Here is a 22,016-nt window from a genome sequence, read left to right as displayed (position 1 = left end):
CCAACGCGTGCGTAAAAAAAATCCGTTACAAATTTCTAAGCTAAAAAATTTTATTATTAATTTTTATAATATTTTTATTTGTTTTTTTTTTGTAAATTTTTATATCATTTTTTTTATTTTCTTTTTTTTTTTTTTTTTATTGTTTTTGTTAATTTTTTTATTTGGATATTTAATTAGCATTATTGATTAGAATATTGTATTTTTGATTAATTATTGAATATTCCCCTTTAATATGTTTAAAGTTGTAGGTAAAAGTTAAAAGTACATACTAATATATATTTTTTGTATTTTTTTTGTTATGTTTTTTTTTTTTGTTTATATTTTGTTTTTATTTCAAAAGAAAATTGATTAGAATATTATATAACATTTAATTATTAAATGTTCCTTATAAAATTATGATGATTATAATAAAATGCTAAAGTATAAATTTTTTTATTTAAATTACCATTTTTTTTGTTGTTTTTTTTTTGTTTTTCATTTTTATCTTTTTTTTTTTGTTTTTTTTTTTTGCTTATATAATATAATTTCTTTCATTTAGATTAGATTTAACTTGGATATTATTATTGTCGATTGTATGTAAGAGAGAAAGAAAAAAAAAAAAATTTTATTTTAACCCCCCATTTATTTGAATTTAAAACCTAAGTATTTATTTCCCATAAAAAAAATTATATTTTTTTATTTACCTTATTTTTTTAAAAAGAATACTTTACTTAAAATTTGACTCAAAAATTGATTCTTACGAACTGGAAGTTGTATCGATTCTGGATCCATCCTCGTAGTTCATTGTCGATTATGAGATCAACCGCCTGTTGTTTCCTCTCAAATATTGCTGCTGCCATATCAATCGCATCGCTTGTTAAGTTTGTTTCAGCCACACTAATATATCTAATATTAATGCTATTTTCTGCAAAAGCGACAAGTCCATCACCAGTTATGTCTGTTTTACCAACTTCTAGATGCTGTATATTAGTACATGCTAAGAGTACATCATCATCTACTGCAGGTACATCATATAAATATAAACCAACAATGTTATTGTCGGAATTTATCGCTGAGATTAATTTTTCTTTTTCCACTTTATAGCTTGCACTAATGTCTAGATTAATTAAGCTTCTTGCATTGTTTATTAATATTCCCAGTTCTTCTCCAGTTATGTCACTAGCAATGAAAGTTATGTCTGTTAACAAATGACATTCATTGATTGCTTCCAAAATAATACTCATATCCATGCTTCCGATAATGAATAATTTTTTTATAATATGTTTGTTAAATCTCAACAACCACTCTACTTGTTCACTTGTTAACTCTGGGCTATATATATTTAAATTTTCTGTAAGCAATAGTTCTCCTCCAGCTTGTACAAATTGCTGAATGAACGAAAGTCTTTCTGATCTGTCGAGGTATTTACAGACCTCGATAACGTCGTATATACCAACTTTTTCCATTTTTATATATTTTAATTGTAATTTAATGGATAATACAACACAAAAAAATATTATATAAAATTATATTAATAAAAATATTTATATTTTTTTTTTTAAAACAATTAGAATTGGTTTTTGGTGTTATTTTTTTGTAAAGAGCTCATTAGTAATTAACTCTTCGACGTCTCAGTTGCGACTAATATTAATATATTATAATATTATATTTGTGACAAAAAAAAAATATTTATTTTTTTGTTTTCTTATTGCCTTACCCGACATCCGGCCGTTACAAAGTATAATCTTTGTTTTGACTAAGTCAAGGTATTATATTCATTAAAAATATATACATATTACATTTTAACTTTTTATTATTTTAATTCCTTTACTCTTTGTGCGTTGATTTTTTTTCTCCTCTCTTCTTTCTGTAGGCACGTGTTGGCTTGATTCACTCCCCTCAATTTCTTCTCGTTGTTGTTATGTAGTTCACTGCTGCTATGGTCGACATATATATATAGGGTGTCGCGGCGTTGCCAGTTACCTCTATATATAATGTGTCTTCTGGATGATCATTTTTCGACTGTGTTTTTGTGTTTTGTATTGCTGTAATGTTTTAGTGTATGATTGTATGGGATATTTTTTTTTTTTTTTTTTTTTCTTTGGATTATGATAAAAAAGTAAAAAAAAAATTTATAGGGAATGGATGTGTGTATTTTGGTAATAAGGAGTTGTTATTTTTTTAATCAAGGATTTTATTTATTTCAAACATTCTATCTAGTCCCCCATAATCAATTTCTTTATTATAATTTATTTTTAATTCCTTTTTTTGTATTAGTGAATAATTTTTTTGATAATTAAGCATGATTACCGCTGCTAGATTACGCGCCGCGTAAACCGATTCAGCCGCTCCGATGGTAAATTCTTGACCAACCTTACATAATACAACATATATATTATTATCACGGCCGTTCGCTTTTCTAAATAATTTAGCCGTTATTATATATTCTGGAATAGGAATTTTATTCTTTTCACAATGTAAATCTAATAATTTTATTTTACTATGAAATTTTGGTTGATTTATAAAGAATTTAACTTTATTTTTCTTGATTTTTGTTAATAATAATTCTAGCATTGATATTACTCCTCCATTTCTTGTTCCTAACATTTCGTACTTTCCTATTTTTAATGTGATTAATTGCTTATTATACTCCATTAACTTTTTAGTATAAATATTGTCTCCGTGTGTGTTCATTACTAAATAGGTATCTAATTCTTTTATAATAAATGTTAAAAGTGTTAATTCGTCAATTTTATATTTTCTTAAATAATATTCTAATTGTTCACACCGGGGATAAAAAGCTGTACTAGTCATGTGTTTATTCGCGTCAATAACTATATTTTCCAATCCAATATTTTTTATTCGATTTTCATGATTAAAAATTACGGTCGAGTCCCGTATGTCCTCAAAGATGATTTCATCATCCAATTTTTCGTTAGAGTATCGAGCAGCATCGATGATTAATTTGAAAAATATGGTTTCCACACTAATAATAGTGGTGTAATTAATTTTGTCAAGTTTTGTTTTTACTGAGTAATTCAAAAACTTTATAATATCATTATTTAATTGTTCTTCGTAATAAGTATTATGTATCATATATTCAATTACTGTATATATGTCTGTAAAATGTTTGGTTAAAATATGATTTATTTCTTCTATTTGTTCATAGATTGTGAGTGAGTTATTGTCCAAAGAATATTTAATGTCTTCCAAAATATCAAAGTATGTGTCTCGATTTAATTGATTGTCATTTTTTGTTTTTAATTCATTTATGAAATCATCTTTTATAGCCATACTAAGTCGTCTATAACCGATATTTTTAATTTGCTGAGTCATTTGATTGGTTTTATTAATGTAAATTTTATAATTTTTGCTATTAACTAGATTATTTTTTTCCAAAATTTTTGGTAAAATTTCTCGTATAATTGAGTCCCCTTTGTAAAAATTATTGATGAAAATTGTGTCTAATACTTCTTGTTGTAAGTCATAGTGTAAGTTATTATAATGTTCTATAACTAGGTCTTTTACTATATTAGTGTCCATTTTGTATGTATGTATATAAAAAAAAAGTTTGTTGTTTGTATGCTCATTGAATTTACTGTTCTGGTAATATTATTTCTGTGAAAATAAAATTAAAAGATAATGTAAATTTATATAAACTTGGATTGATTTTTTTTGTTAGTTTTCATTATATAAGTTGCTATTGTTTTTGTTTCTTGGTGGTACTGGAGGCATGTCTCCTGACTCTTGTTTTTTTTTGTTAATTTTTTTATTATTAATTATTTCTAATTCTAATGAATCTTTTATTTCTGAATTTAAAGTTGTGTTAGATTGAGCTTTTACTTTTTCTCTCTCTTTTTCTTGTTTCTTGTGTGCTTGGTGGATAAACAAAACAGTTAATGATTCCCACATTGCCCCAAGTAACCTTGTACTTCAACCCCATACTTGATAAATTGTATACCCTTGTATCAGTGTATTGAGAACTAATTTTAAAGCGTGAAGTATATATACATTATACCAATTACTCCAGATGTAGCTGTACCAAATAATAAAAATTTTTCCCAATATTTTTTTGTTTTTTCTTCGATAAAATTACTGAATCTATCTGTATTCAACAAATTTTCCATATGTAGATTTTCGGTGTGTATAAATTCGCCCATAGCCCCTCGTGCAATGGTACTCATTATTATTGGCATTTCCATTCTTTGCATTATTTTCTTACCCAGTTTTAAAGTGTCTCCGTAACTATAGATACCCTAGGTCCCTAAGTTACTCGACTTATTATATTTCCATTCATTCCTTAAATCAACCGATATTTCTTTTGGTGAAGGCGCGATCATAGATTCTGGATTAAAGTAGTACCAATTATTATTTATTTTATATCCCGTTGGCAACAACGAGTTACAGTCAATAGGTGTAGCTCTAGTAACTATCATGTGTGTTTTAGGTGTTAAAAAATAACTCACGTTATTACATGTAACTGGAATTTCTTGATAACAAGCTTTAGTTTGTCTAGGAACACAATTTATTTCCGGGCATGCAATAATATGTATTAATTCTCCCGCAATAATTACTTGATAACCAGGTCTCTTCATTAAAGTGTACGCAAATAAATCCGGATGTGATGGTGCTGTTATCAATGCTTGTTTTAAAATATTTCTTTCAGTTTCGCAATTTCTCATTCTTGTATAATAATATAAACTAGTGATTTGAGTACGAATATGTCTCTCCACATAAATAAATTTTGCATTAATGTATAAAAATAGGTCTAAATCATTTGAATCAATTTTTTGTGTTGATGGGAAGGCATTTCCCGGAGAATTTTCTAGGATAAAAATTTTTGGAATTTCCGTACGCAATACTAGATACCCACAAATTTTCATTTTACTTGAAGCTGTTAACGCAAAGGTTGACATTTCGTTTTCGGCGATAAAGACTTCCGGCTCATCTTCAGTAGCGGAAAATTTTTTTGCTACCCCTTCATATAAAATTTTATATTTACTAAATTCACATTGGTCGCTTTTATCTACATTCCAATATACATGTCGTCCATTTGATAAGATACAAAATCCCGATTCGTATTTACATCTTTCCTCTTGGCGAAAAACGACTTCGTTAGTAAGCAAATCGATTGATCCCCTGTATTTATCATAGACTATTTTGATTACCCCTTGTACAATTACCTTTTCGTAAGAGCCAAAAGTATCTTGAAACCCAGTACCCTCACAAGATCCGTCTTGATTTAATGAACCCGCAAGTGTAACATCAGTGGAAGTGACTTCGCGAATTTTAATGTCAGATATTACTTTACTGTCTGAATATTTGTAAACCCCCATTTCCATTGAAATATCACATTTTTCCCGGTCAATATCTTTAAAATAAGTTCTCTGAAAATTCGATATCATACTAACATGACTCCACATTCCGCAACGAGCGACCGTACGCGTTATTTCAACCACGCATTCGCGTATTTCTACATCACGGAAATCGGTAATTTGCATTAATTGTATATTGACTACAGTTTCATTTGGTGTAATTTGTTTGATGTCGCATTCTTTTACATGTAATAGTGAGAAAGTTGATATGTTAATCCCCCCGTGTCCGCAATCGAACCCACTCCATCCCAATGTTAAGTGGATCTGCCACAGTAACCATAAGATGACCCGAATGGCCCTCATTTTTTTTCTGAAATAAAATTTTTGTTTGTAATAATGCTCATAATTTTTGCCTTTGCATAATATCGTGCATTATTTTTCATGTATGTATGTGGCTAATATATATGTGTTGGTGATCATCTTTTTCACATATATTTAATATAAATTAGTGTTAGTGTCATTGGTTTTATTAAGGCATTTTACATTTAGCAGTGCAATTTACTAGTGACTTATTATTACTATATTGTCTAAGTTACTATATTATCATCAAGGTTATTCTGCAACTGTAAATGCAAGCAGCTGATTATTAGTTAAAATTTACTGAAGTTGTGGCAGCACTACTTAACTCACATACTTCTGGACTTATGTTAGTGTTTTGTTTACCTATTGCTCAGCTCAAAATTTAACTGTACGATGTCAAGCAAATTAGGTTGTAGTAGTTGCCAGGTTACTATTAGACCTAATGACTTGGTCCTATGTAAATGTGGTAAACAATATCACAAGTCATGTGCAGTGCAAGCAAGAAATTTGCCTGATGGTACATTCAATGCTTGTTGTGGTGTATTAAGATCGACAAGGAATACATCATCTCAGTCAGCTGATGATGAGGTTGTTAGTAGCGAAGATGAGTTTGAAACTCCAGCCAACACATCAATTCAAGCTCCAACCAAAGCTCCAGCCAAAGCTGAGTTAACTAATGATTCATTGTTAGCTATTAGAGAAATTATAGCTGATGTTCTTCGTGAAGCTGGTATTATTAAACGTTTAGATTCCATTGAAGCCTCATTTAGTGATTTAAAGAGTTCAACTTTGGCCTTGAAGAAAAATGTTGCTGTCAATAGTAACGTTATTGTTGAATTGCGTGAGGATGTAGCAAGAATTGATGAATCAGTCCAGTCCATTCAGGCTGTTGTTGATAGCAATATTGATATAAAGGAAGATGATTTAATTCAGACATGTATTGTTGAGATGAAAGATCATCAAGCAAGAAAGAAAAATATTGTAATATATGGTTGTCCTGATTCCGCTGATGTTGGTAAAGTTACTATTAATTTTGGCTTAAATGGGACTCAAATTCAAGGTGAGAATAATATTTTTTCAACAAGTAATGATTATATATTGATTAAGAAAGTACTTGATGAAGCTTGTAAAGCAATGAAATTTAATGATCGTGTTGAAAATGTAACATGTTCTCGACTGGGTAAATTTGTCAATAATGGTACCAAACCTAGACCAATTTTAATGTGTTTCAATGATGAAAATTTAACATGATTATGTTGCAGAATATGAAGAAAGTTGTGAAGCAAAAGCTATTGAATGTAAATTACAATGTATATGTTGCCCATGATCGGACAATGCATCAAAGAGCTCAGTTTGCCAAGATGAAGAAAGAGTTGGAAAAGCGAGTTGCAAATGGAGAGGCGAATCTGTATCAGTGTTGCCAGATTAGTGGTTTTCCCACTAAATTTAGTGGTTTTTTTCAGATTTAGTGGGTAATCTAGTGGGCAGTTTTTGTTTAGTGGTTTTTTTAGTGGGAAATTTTTTTTTTTGTTGGTTTTTTAGTGGGTGGATTTAATTGGTTAGATTTTCAAGTTGTTGTTAGATTTCAAACTTCTGATTGGCTCAGACCTCCATGGTTGATTGTATTAATTCTAAAAACATCGATCCTATGTTTTATTCAATGTTTTTAGCAACGATCAATAACAAACGCTTTTTTTTATAATTGTATCATTGTATATGTAATTATTGTAATTGTATTTGTGTCAATGGCGTCAATTATGGCTAATCATAAGTCAAATATTATGCGTAAAAAATGAACAAAAATAATGGGTGTAACAATGAAATCAATTAAATCAATTGCAAATACTGTTGGAAATAAAAGAGGGAAGAATAAAAAAGACGTAAAAAAATATGTTCAAAGTTACCGAAAAGCTTGGGAAGCTGACATAAAATATAAAAGTAGGTTATGTACATCTTGCTTTTGTTGTTGATTTTTTTTTTTTTTCAATAACGATTATTTGTTTTTACAATGAAAATTTATACTATTTTAGATTGGATAAGCCCACATAATATACCAAACAGTGGTAAAGCTTTTTGCAAATGGTGCAATGTTAGTATTCGTCCACACAAAAAATCTCTCGATGATCATGCTGCAACTGACAAACACCTGGTCAATGCCAATACACACAACTCATCAATGCCAAAAATAATTAAATTTGTAAAGCATCCAATTAGCGAACAACGTAAAATTGCTGAATTAAAACTAGCAGCTTTTGTTGCCAAATATTGTTCAATGAATGTTGCCACACAACTTGCTAAAGTCATTGGATCATTAGATTCTAATTCAGAGATTCTTCAAAATTTAACTTTGGGCAAAACAAAATGCACTGGACTAATTGTTAACGTATTATCTCCATGTTTATTGTATGAATTATTATCAGATATTGGTGATGCATATTATTCATTAATCATTGATGAGAGTACGTCAATAGATACCAAGAAAATATTGTGCATTATGATACGTTATTTTAGCAAGACTAAAGGGAAAGTTATTACAACACTGTATCGACTAGTTGAAATTCATGCTGGTGATTCAGCTTCAGTAACAAATGAAATTGAAGAATTATTAAAAAAAGATAATTTAAAATTGGACAAGTTGATTGGCATTGGTGTTGATGGTGCCAATGTAATGGTTGGAAAATATAATTCAGTTTCTTCAAGATTAAAAGAGAAAATACCACATCTAATTACAGCTAAGTGTGTGTGCCATTCTATGCACCTGTCATGTGAAAAAGCAGCTAAAAAATTACCTGACCACTTGGATTACATGGTGCGTTCAACGTATAATTATTTTTCAAATAGTACAAAACGTAAAGATGCATATGAAGAAGTTTGGAAAACATTAGAAGGAGGTAAAAAACCAAAAAAAATTCCACAATTATCAGCAACTCGTTGGTTAACTCGAGAAAATGCAACTGAAGTGATTTTGGATCAATGGGATGCATTAAAGTTGTTTTTTCAAATATATGGAGATGAAAAACAAGACTTTGGGGCTAAACAGTTATCTTCTTTTTATCAATCTGAATCCAACAAGGTTTTTCTTATTTTTTCAAGAGATACTTTAAAAGCTGCAGTTGGTATTAACAAGTTATTTCAATCAGAGAAAGTTGATGCACTGAAGTTATTTGAGGATTTAAATGAAGTATTGTATTCAAGTTTACAAAAAATTGTAATTCCAAGTCAACTTGAAAAGGGCAACAAGAAAAATTTAACTGAATTTAATTTTCGAGATTATCTTATGCCATCTGATTGTATTTATTTTGGTTATGAATTTACTGAAGCATCAAAGAATTTTCCTAAAGAAAAAGATGGCTACCAAGTCTGGCAACACTGATCTGTATATAAGAGAAAGAGGTGGAAATTATCTGATTCAACAAGGTCATCATTGCGGCAACGGCCTTCTAAATCATCATCTAGTGATTCTGGTTCTGTTCCATCTCTGTATTTATGCAAAATGGATTGCAGGCCTTCTACCAGAATGTTACTAGTATTTGTGTAAAGCTGATGCTGTTGTTAATAATTTAATTACTTGCGGATACAATATTTATATAAATGCTGAAACTTGATTTAAACAATACTAAGATTTACAAAATTGAATATTTTTTTTAAGCTGATTGTTATAATGTATATAGAGTTGATAGGAAGATGGGAGCTAGAACAATGGGTGGTGGTTGTTTGATTGCAATTAATAAATCAAATAACATTCAAGTTATTGATTTATCAACTGATTTTCAATTAAGTTATAATGATATTGATATTGCTGCAATTAAATTAGAATATAATGGGTTGATTTTAAATTTAGTAGTTATATACATTCCTCCACGTTATAATACAAAGTTTGAGCTGTATAATAGAGTATTGGATGATTTATCAGAGATGTTGATTAATCTTGAAGGTGAAATTATGTTAATTGGTGACTTTAATTTGCCACTTTATCATGAGCATGTGTTGGGTACTGTTTATGATAAATTATCATCTAGTTTCATTCATTTTTGTAAATTTGTAGGATTAGATCAATTTAATAATGTTCTTAATGACAAAAATAGACCTTTAGATTTGGTGTTAAGCTCATTTTCTTGTAAGGTGTCTAATGCTCATGAATGGCTTGTTCAGCCAAGTATGTATCATCCACCATTATCAGTTTAACTAGTATGGACATCAAATAAGAGAAAATTGTCAATTACAAATACTTCTCAGTCAAATGAACCAATATTAGCTTTAAACTACTTTTTTAAGATTGATGCTTTTGACAATCTACGTTATTTATTATCTTATACAAATTGGTCAAGTTTATTACAATGTAACGGTCCAGATGAAATGCTAGCTTTATTTTATCATATTTTAGATGTACAATTTAGTAAAATATTAGATGTTAAAAAACAGAAAAAGAGGTTCAAGTATCCACCATGGGTAACACTAGAAACGAAAAAATTAATAACAAAGAAAAATCATTATAGAAAAAAATATAAATTAAGTAATTTAGATGCTGATCATGGCATTTTTCGCATGCAGTCAAATGTTGTTAAAAATAAGATTGCTAAGGATAAGAAGATGTATTTTTGTAATATTGAAAGCAATTTAAAATCTAATCCAAAGCTCTTTTGGCAGCACATAAAAAAAATTCAGTCAGGCAGAGTTTATCAATGGATAGTTAAACATAATGGTAAATTTATAGCTAATCCAAACGCTGTTGCTCAACTATATGCTGATTATTTTAGTACAGTATATGGTTTGTTCAATGATGCTGATTTAAATGATTTAAACAAATGGGGGAAATTTGATGGTAATGCTGGATTGCTTGGTGGAAGTAGCATTCTATTTAGTGTTGAGTTAATTGAAAGTGCCTTGTTGAAATTGAAAGATAATACTGCTACTGGTCCCGATGGTATACCAGCAAAATTACTTAAATATTGTGCTCATGAACTATTATATCCATTGAAGATTATGTTTGACTGTTTTTTAAAAAGTAATTATTTTCCAAATGATCTAAAAATAGCAAGAATAACTCCAATTTATAAAGGAGTTGGTAGTAAAAATGAGGTTTGCAACTTTAGACCAATATCAGTGTTGTCGTCCTTATCAAAGGTCCTTGAGAGATGTCTATATAACATTTTATTTTCTTTTTTTAAGGCTAGTGTTGTTGCTCAGCAGCATGGTTTCTTGCCACGCAGGTCAACAACAACTAATTTGCTAGTGTTGAAAGAATATATTTTAGATGCTTTTCAGCACAATTATCAAGTTGACGTTATATATACAGACTTCGCGAAGGCCTTTGATAAAGTTGAATTTTTGCAAATAGTTTATAGTTTAGTTAATTTAAATATACCTAATCGATTAATTCCATTAATTGTCACGTATTTAATGAATAGAAAAAACTATGTTAAAACAACCAATGGAATTTCAAGTTACTTTGTGCCAACTTCAGGTGTCCCCCAGGGTTCCAACTTGGGGCCACTCTTATACTTGATATTTATAAATGACATTGTAAATGAAATAGCTGGTAACATCTTGTTTTTTGCTGATGATGCAAAAATTTATCTAAAAATTAAGGATTTGAATGACACATTGATATTGCAAGCAATCTTAGATAAATTTTCGGCTCTTTGTGCATTGAAAAAAATTAAAATTAATGAAGGCAAGTGTGAGGTTGTCACCTTTTCAAGAATCAAAAAAATTGTGTCATTTGATTATAAATTAAATAATATTAAAATTAAGAGGTCACTGTTTAAGAAGGACCTTGGGGTTGTTTTTGACTCAAAACTATCATTTAAATTACACATTGATAAAGTATTAGTTGATGCATTTAAAATGTTAGGATGTGTAATGAGGCAGGCGAGTAATTTCAGTGATGTTAATATTTGTAAACTATTATTTACTAGCTTAGTTCGGCCATGGAGCTGAAACTAGCGCCCGACTGTTCCGCGCCCTATAGTATACTCAGCTAACTCTAGCGTCAGTATATTATAAAAATTAAATCCCCTTAGTCTCTAGTTGTAATTATTATATTTTGATGTTCTTTATAATTGTACCTATGGCAAATAATTTTAAAAGATGTTCCCCCCATAATAGACCACCATAAACTCAAGTTTTCTATGTTTTTTCTTGTTTTTCCCACAAATTATCTTTATAAAAAATTGGATACCCTTAGTTACTTCGTCGAATCAATGTATTTAATTATTCTTTTAAACTTTACCGTGAAAAAATAATTTTAAAAAATGTTCCCACCATAGTAGACCACCATAAACGCGAGTTTTCCATGTTTTTCCCACAAATTATCTTTATAAAAAATTAGATACCCTTAGTTTTTCATTCTAATCAATGTATTTAATTACTCTTCTAAACTTTACCGTGAAAAAATGATTTTAAAAAATGTTCCCCCCATAGTAGACCACCATAAGTGCGATTTTTCTATGTTATTTCCACGAATTATCATTAAAAAAAATTAGATACCCTTACTTACTTAGTCTAATCAATGTATTTGATTGATTTCTAAAACTTGACCGTGAAAAAATAATTTTAAAAAATGTTCCCCCCATAGTAGACCACCATAAGTGCGATTTTTCTATGTTTTTTCTCGTTTTTCCCACAAATCATCTGTAAAAAAAATTAGATACCCTTACTTACTTCGGCTAATCAATGTATTTAATTACTCTTTAAAACTTTACCGTGAAAAAATAATTTTAAAAAATGTTGCCCTTATAGTAGACCACCATAAACGCGAATTTTCCATGTTTTTCCCACGAATTATCATTAAAAAAAATTAGATACCCTTAGTTTTTCATTCTAATCAATGTATTTAATTACTCTTTTAAACTTTACCGTGAAAAAATAATTTTAAAAAATGTTCCCCCCATAGTAGACCAATTGAAAAGCTTTGTCATGCTGCTTTACCACTTGGAACTGCACTAATAACGGCAAGACGCAATTTGCCAAAGTTTTGGTATTGTTTCACTAAGGCATTAAATCTCATTCGAATAAGAATATTATTGGATGATTTGAGGAAAGCAAACATATCAAAAAATAAAAAAAATAAAAAAAATAAAAAAAATAAAAAAAATAAAAAAATAGAGGATTCAAGAAATGATAATCGTGCCAGTATAACATCGGACTTAACATCGACAAAAAGACCAAGTACAGATATTATAGATCAAAGAAATACCAAAAAATTAAAGACAGATAACTTTTTATCAAGTCCTTCACCTGAAAAATTGAAAAAAAACATACTTCATCAACATCCATTAAATCTACTTGATGGGAATATTTATCAAGAAAATATTGGTAAACCACTTGGTACACATACTTTAATATACCCATCTGAATTATTTATCAATGATATTAACAATGAAAATTTTATTTTACAATTTACAGGAATATTCAATGGTGAACAAAAAATAAATGTTGATGATAAGAATGCTAAAAATATAAATCTATCAAAGTTAGCATATGATCCATCAAGTCATAGTGATAATCAATCTGTACCACATAAATTAACAAGTAGTAAACAGACAAATATTAAATTGAATAATCATCAATCAAATTCAATAGATGAAGTATTAAATCAGAATAAAACAGATAAAGATCCTGCAATAGTAGTTGATGATGATAATAATTTCTTTGATACAGATGTTTACATGAGTGATCCAACGAGTCCAACACAACTTCATGTTGATGATGATGACGTTGATGTTCATAATAATTGTTCTTTATCTGACAATAGGTTATCTCGTAATTTTGATATTTTAAATAATAATGTAAACGTGTACAAAGACAATGACAACTCAAATAAATCAAGTGTACATTGTTTTCAAAAACTTGACAATTTTATTATCACAGATAAAAAAATACCACCAGATTTAGATTCACTGAGTTCAACATGTGAAAAAAACATCTGCAACGTACTTCATCAACATCCATCAAATAATCATAAAACTTATGAAGAACAACTTGGATCAGGTACTTTATCAACTGCATTAGTAAATAATGAACAAAAAATTAATGTTGATGATAAGAATGCTAAAAATATAAATCTATCAAAGTTAGCAAATGATCCATCAAGTCATAGTGACAATCAATCTGTACCACATAAATTAACAAGTAGTAAACCGACAAATATTGACCACAGTAAATCATCATCACAAGCCATTATTAAGACCACAAAAAAAGAAAATAGTTTATTAATAACTGATACAAAAAACAAAAACGAACAATTAAGTTCGTCTGATGATAATTTTTCCATTTCAACAAACTCATCTGATACAAATTATAGTAAAGATTTATCTTCTTCTGAAGGTTAGAGTTCTGATGAATTTGAAGAAAATGTTTCTTTTTCTTCAAGTAAACGTGGTTCATCAATAATTTTACCAGATTTTAAACCTGATGAAAAATATCATAAAAATACAATTTTATCAAAAAGTTATGACAGGAGTTGGTCGAACTTGAGTGAGTTCGAGCCTGAAATATTCTCGACTCCACTTAAATATATTCCAGGCAGTACTAATAAACTTGATGCCAAAAATGATAATTTAAAAACGTATAATTATGATGACTATTCTGATGAATCAGCTAACACCTCTGATCAAGAGTTAGAGGAATCAACTGTGTTGAAACAATTAAAGGACACAGGTGAAGCCAACTGGTTACTTCCTAAAGATTTTTGGGAAAAATTTTGGAATAATGGACGTTCTTTAAAAACAGGCTGGACTGATATTTTTTGTCACTATTTCGAGAAAGTGCTTCCCTGCACATTAAGAATAGATAAACATAAATGTAAAAATTCTGATCAAAGTACGTCTGTGTATTGTTATATTTATGCTGCATGTAAAAACTCAGCTTGCACCAATTTATCATTTTACGTTGGTGAACCAGTAAAAGAACCATATCAAGGAGAAAGAAGGAAAAATTTCGCTACGAAACTTAAAACTACAACTCCAAAAAATTTATTGTTGGACTTGGCCTCAGTCGAAAGAAAAGAAATGGTGAAAGCTGGTAACTTGACAAACATCACAGAGATACAAATTTTGCAGAAAGTGTCAAGTGAAAATAATTGTGTGAATGATCTTGATTCGGATTTTATGAGATACCTGGAAAAACTTAAAAAACAATTAGAAGATAAATTCAAAGACAAAAAATGCCCCGGGTACATACAACAAATTAGTTATTTACCGTTTTGGGTAATTATGTATTCAGCTCAGCAGATAAAACATTTATTAAAAATGTCAAGAAGAAAACAAATTGTAGGACTACATTTTGATGCAACTGGTAAATTTCGACGCGTCAAACATTTATCAGCCAGTCAAGTATTATATTATGGAATTGTTCTTCAAAGCTCAGGAGCTAAAGGACAGTCAGCGATTCCTGTAGCAGAATTTATAACGACAAGACAAGATGTAATAACGTTATCTTATTTTTTATCATCTTTTATTGCCGATTTAAAGAATAGACGACCTCAAAGACAATTACATTCAATGATACATGAAGTTGAAATCGATTTCAGTATGGCGGAAATTCACGCAATAATGAGATCCATGGTGAACACAAATCTTGATGAATATCTTAAATGGGCATATCAATACGAACAAAAGTCTACTCCAAAGTCTATTGATCGTGTGATTGTCCATATTTGCTCGTCACATTTAATGAATACCGTCAAAAGAAAAATAAATCAACAGACAAAATCCTCAAAATTACGAAAGTATGGAAAAATGTTTATTTCAAAGATGATTCATTGTAAAACTCAAGAAGAAGCTAATGAAATGTTTAAACAAGCTGTTACAATTTTTTGCAGTTCATTGTATAGTGACAGAGTAAAAGATAGTATGGCTTATACAAAAAGAATCGACAACACAATTATCATCAATGAAAACGAAATAACAGAAGATGAAGAAGAAGAAAAAGGTGAGCAAGATGTTGATGATAAATTACTGCGCCATGGATCTCCATACTGGAAAAATTTCAACAGAATTTATGACGCAGAAATGAAAGAAATCAACACTGAATTAACAAGATTAACGAGCCAAAAAAAAAATGAAAAAATTGATGGCAATATATTATATTTACCACAATTTATTGATTACATTCTTGAATATATATTACCATATTTTCCTTTATGGTCTGCCATCATCATAAAAGAGTACAACCACTACAGGGAATCGAATGCAGCGGTCGAAAACTGGTTTAGAACAGTAAAAAATGATTATTTTCAACAAAAAAAAAATACTTTGATCCCTCGATTTATACAAAAAATGAGTGACATCATTCCTAAGTTGATAAATTTATATCCAATAAATTTCTTGACAGATCGTCAAAAAAAAAATCGAGTAGAAAATAAAAAGCCTATAAAAAAAAGAAAAAATAATCAATATTTCGTAATGAATAAATATCCTGGGCCAGCAGTTTATCCACGTGGAAATAAGATGATCTATACAACACATGAAAGTGAGAAAAAAATGATGAACAAAAAAAATGAAAACCAAAAAACTGTCGGGTATTGTACTGTAAACAAAAAAAAAAAAAAAATAATACCAATTGAACTAATTAAAGATGAATGGGGGCCACAACCAGGCAAAAAAACAAATAATGATGAAGATGAATTAAGTAATGTCAATAAATCTTTAGACAATACAAGTCCTTTAAAACTAAATTTATTGGCTTCAACAGTTGACTATCCTACCAAAGAACAGTGGCAAGTAGTTGAAAATCCTCACATGGCCTATGGAGAAAGTTTGACAGATACGTGTTGCTGGCAATCACTTCAGCCTAATGGACTTATTTGTGGTGAAGTAATGAACAGCATGCTGGCTCACATTGAACTCATTGCAAAAGAAAACGAGTTTAATGCAGTTTGTTTCAACACTTATTTCTGTGTTCCGATGCTTGAGAATAAAGAAGAAGAACAAATCGATTGCAGTGAAGGATTTTATAGAAAAGCACGAGAACTAAATGTGATAAATAATGATGTCTGGATCATCCCGATCCATGTCGGAGGATGTCATTGGACATTATTGGTTGTAAATTTTGTTAATAAGCATTTCATTTATGTTGATTCTTTACATGGAGCAATACCTAAAAATTTAGTTATTGGAATGACAAAATTTATAACGAATATAAATAAAAAAAAAGAAAAAAACTTGGAATGGGATAGTTGGACTATATATGAGCCCAAAGACATTCCACGTCAAACTGGTGGAGTTAACTGCGGTGCATTTGTTGTGACTTGGAGCTATTTGTTAGTGACAAGTTCATACACTAGATTTGATGATAAAGACATGATAAACGTTCGAAAAAATATCATACGTATTTTATTGGAACCATCGAATATCAAGAGTAAAAATAATAATTTGATTAAAAGGAAGATCGATGTTTTGGACAAAGATATGTATGACGTACCTAGGAATCCAAATATTAAAATCGATATAAAGATAAAAAAATCAGTACCAGGTGAAGTGCAATCAACCCTGTACTATTTTGCATTTTTAAAATTTTTAATCAGAACATCAAGATATGAAATGAGAACTCGTAGAACGGGTACCAAATAAAAATGTAGTTGATAAATAACAAATAAATTAAAAGTTAATATTTGTAGTGTATATTAATAATAAAAACTATGTTGTTAAAATGAAAATAAATGTTTACTTATTTATTATTTTAAGATAATTGCATTGATTATTCTTAGTACTCAAACTGAGTGGTACACAATTTCGCAAAAATTTTTAGAAAGCATTGAAATACAGTAATTATATGTAAAATCTGAGGGTATCTAATTTTTTTTGAAAATAATTTGTGGGAAAAACATGGAAAATTCAAGTTTATGGTGGTCTACTATGGTGGGAACATTTTTTAAAATCATTTTTACACGGTGAAGTTTTAAAGAGTAATTAAATACATTGATTAGCCGAAGTAAGTATGGGTATCTAATTTTTTTTACAGATGATTTGTGGGAAAAACAAGAAAAAACATAGAAAAATCGCACTTATGGTGGTCTCTTATGTGGGGAACATTTTCTAAAATTATATTTTCACGGTCAAGTTTTAAAAATCAATCAAATACATTGATTAGACTAAGTAAGTAAGGGTATCTAATTTTTTTTAATGATAATTCGTGGAAATAACATAGAAAAATCGCATTTATGGTGGTCTTTTATGGGGGGAACATTTTTTAAAATTATATTTTCACGGTAAAGTTTTAAAGAGTAATTAAATACATTGATTAGCCGAAGTAAGTAAGGGTATCTAATTTTTTTTACACATGATTTGTGGGAAAAACGAGAAAGAACATCGCACTTATGGTGGTCTCTTATGTGGGGAACATTTTTTAAAATTATATTTTCACGGTCAAGTTTTAGAAATCAATCAAATAGATTGATTAGACTAAGTAAGTAAGGGTATCTAATTTTTTTTAATGATAATTCGTGAAAATAACATAGAAAAATCGCATTTATGGTGGTCTTTTATGGGGGGAACATTTTTTAAAATTATTTTTTCACGGTAAAGTTTTAAAGAGTAATTAAATACATTGATTAGAATGAAAAACTAAGGGTATCTAATTTTTTATAAAGATAATTTGTGGGAAAAACATGGAAAATTCGCGTTTATGGTGGTCTACTATGGTGGGAACATTTTTTAAAATTATTTTTTCACGGTAAAGTTTAAAAGAATAATTAAATACATTGATTTGACGAAGTAACTAAGGGTATCTAATTTTTTATAAAGATAATTTGTGGGAAAAACAAGAAAAAACATAGAAAACTTGAGTTTATGGTGGTCTATTATGGGGGGAACATTTTTTAAAATTATTTGCCATAGGTACAATTATAAAGAACATCAAAATATAATAATTACAACTAGAGACTAAAGGGATTTAATTTTTATAATATACTGACGCTAGAGTTAGCTGAGTATACTATAGGGCGCGGAACAGTCGGGCGCTAGTTTCAGCTCCATAGTTCGGCCAAGGGTTGAATATGGTGTTGCTGTCTGGAATCCAGACCGAAAATATCTAATACTTAAAATTGAGAGATTGCAAAGAAAATTTATCAGGTCATTTATATGGCTATTACATCATGAGAAATGTGAAAGAGGTTGTGACAATATGATTATGTGTAAAAGGGTTGGGTTGATATTCTTGGAAAAGAGGAGAGAATTTATTATGGCTGCAATGTGCTTAAATTTAGTAAATGGATTTGTTGATTGTGATAGTTTGTTGGAAAAATTAAACATCAGTGTGCCAGTCATGAAGCATTTGCGTCATGAGCCTCCTCTTTTTCATTTGGATCAGCCTAACTCTGCGTTTGCAATGGGCAAGCCATCATCTTCTCTAATGTTGTCAGTGAATAAATTGGCTAGCATTTCATCTGATCTTAATTATTTAAGTCTCAGCAAAGCCACTAATCTGTCTAGGCTGGCTAAATTTTTTTATGATTAGTTATTATTTTAAGATTAATTTTGTACTATGTCATAAGTTTATATTGTTAGCTCAATTGTATTTATCTAATTTTTTTTTATTTGACCCAGTAATTTGGTTTAACCAGTTGGGTAATAAAGGACTTATTATTATTATTATTATTATTGTAAATAAAAATTTTATTAATTTATTTCCCATTTTTAGTATACAACGCCAACTAAAAGTTATAACATTTATTTACACAAAAAAATTTTAAATTTAGTTATTATTTGTTTAATTACTTTCCCAATTTTTTGTTCCACACAGAATTTGTTGAGAACGAGAGAGAGAAAAAAAAAAAGAAAAAGAAAATAAAATATTACACATATGTTTTCATTTTATTTTTCACAATTTGTTAGTAAAATTTTGTCAGTAAATATTTCTTTTTGTTTATAATTAATTACTATTTGCTTATTAATTACATAAAAATTGTGTATTTGAATATTCATATATATATTTTATATACCCATTATTTAATCGATATGAGAAATTCGACATTTGTTTTTATGAACCTTTTTTATTTTATTTCTTACATGAATTTTTATATTTTCATCCCCACAATTTTCGACAACCTCATAAGATCCTTCCCATTGTGGTCCAAATTTATCTACCAATCCTTCTTTCAATAAAAATATTTTATCTCCGACAGCAAACTCTCGAGAGTTTGTATATCGGTCATAGTATTGTTTAGATTTATTTTTAGCTAGATTTAAGTTACCGATAGCTTCGTCTTGTATGTTACGAATTTTATTAAAAAGTTTAGTTAAATATTTTTTATAGGTTAAATTATTTTCTTCAATAGGTGGAATACTTGATGGCATTTTTGATATTTTACCAAACACTAATTGATGAGGGGTATATCCGGTGGCCGCGTGTCTACTAGTATTGTATGTAAATACAGCTAGTTCACACCATACATCCCAATCTTTATTTTTTTCTACATAATTACGCAAATACTCTTTAATTTCATGATGTGATCTTTCAATAGACCCATTACTCTGTGGTCTATATGTTGTAGTACGATAAATTGTGATTTTAAATATTTTCGCTCCTTCCTTGAAAAGAGAAGACATAAAATTGGTTCCCTGGTCAGTTAATATAGTTAATCGTGGTCCAAACCCAGGTAGAAATTCAGTGTTGGGATGCGAGATTAAATGTTGCAGCATGTTGGGTTTTTGCTCTGCTCTGCGAGACTCGCAGATTTATTTGGCTGCGAGGTTGCTGCGAGGCTGTATAATAATTTATTTGTGCGCATACGTCTTATATTTATTGACACATAACCTAAAGTTTACGTACGATTAGATGTTTATAGTTTTTGTTTACATCAACACAAGTTGTGTTTTCTTCAACTTTGACGTTAAAAAATAATCTAAAAATATGAATTCAATTGAAAAGAGAAGGAAATCAAAACTATTGTATACTAGGAAAAAGAGAGCTTATGAAAAAAACAGATTAGAAGGTACGATACCTTTAATAAATATTGATAGTGTGATAAATAGTTGTAGAAGGGCAACGATTAGTAGAACATATGAAAGTGGTGGGAATGGTTCAACAAACCAACAAGGTGATCTTGATGATATCTACGAAGACCAGTGTATTCATGAAAACCCAAATAACATTATCCCAGATCAAATGAATGAGAACGTAAATGTCAACAACAGTGATATGGGAAGTGATGAAGAAAGTGATGAAGATTTCGGCCAAGACAATCAAACTGACCACGATGAAGATAATAGCAGTGAAGAAAGTGATGAAGATTTCGATGTAAACTATGTTGATCAAAACAGAGCACCAGAAATTCAGCAACTAAAAGAATGGGCTATTCGAAACAAAATTCCTCATGTTCATGTGAGTTCACTTCTCATGATTTTACGACAAAGGTTGCTACCAGAACTACCACGATCATCAAAAACATTTTTAGGAACAACAAAAGCAACATATCATGTTGTGAACATGCAAGATGCTGACACCATTACAACTGGTGAATTTACCTATATAGGCATAGAACAAGGTTTAAAAAGATGTGTCAACGTCGATGCTCATCAAGATGGTATAGTGAAATTACAATTCAATTGTGATGGTTTGCCTTTGTCAACATCAAGCTATAAAAGTGCTTGGCCTATTTTATGTGAAGTCCATAACCATTTGGCTTTTTATCAACCATTTGTTGTGGCTATTTATGTTGGGAGATCTAAACCACTGCACTTATGGAAATACTTGAGACAATTCATTCAAGAACTTAATGCATTATTTATAAATGGTTTTGTGTTGAATGTAAAGCGTTTAAGGATTGAGCTTCATAGTTTTATTTGTGATACACCAGCACGTGCTTTTCTGAAAGTAGTAGCTGGACACACTGGATTTCATGCCTGTGAAAGATGTGACACAATTGGAAAACGAGTAGATAATACGACAGTTTTTCCAAATGTTGGAAACATGCGAACTGATGAATCATTTAGACGATACGAAGACATTGATCATCATATAAATGAGTCTCAATTAACGAAGATTCGACCAAATGTTAACATGGTTAACTTATTTGTACTTGATTTCATGCATCTTTGATTTTTGGGAGTAATGTCAAAGCTATTAGAGTACTGGTTTTCAGAGAGAGGGAACAAAGTATTTAGAACCAGCCAAATCCACAAAGATGAAGTATCAAGGAGACTTTAATCAATTAGAAAACAAATACCATATGAGTTTTCAAGAAAAATACGCACGTTGTTGGAATTCTCTAGATATAAAGCGACAGAATTAAAATTTTTCGCTCTTTATGCTGGGCCTATCGTATTGAAAGACATGTTATCAGATAAACAATATGAAAATTATTTATTTTTTCATTTCGCTACTCGAATTTTATGGCATAGAAGGACAGCACTCTTACGT

The sequence above is a fragment of the Aphidius gifuensis genome, linkage group LG1, assembly GCF_014905175.1.
Source record: "Aphidius gifuensis isolate YNYX2018 linkage group LG1, ASM1490517v1, whole genome shotgun sequence".
In the NCBI taxonomy this organism is placed as follows: domain Eukaryota; kingdom Metazoa; phylum Arthropoda; class Insecta; order Hymenoptera; family Braconidae; genus Aphidius; species Aphidius gifuensis.
The sequence above is the reverse complement of the archived record's forward strand: the minus strand, read 5'-3'. Positions refer to the sequence as shown.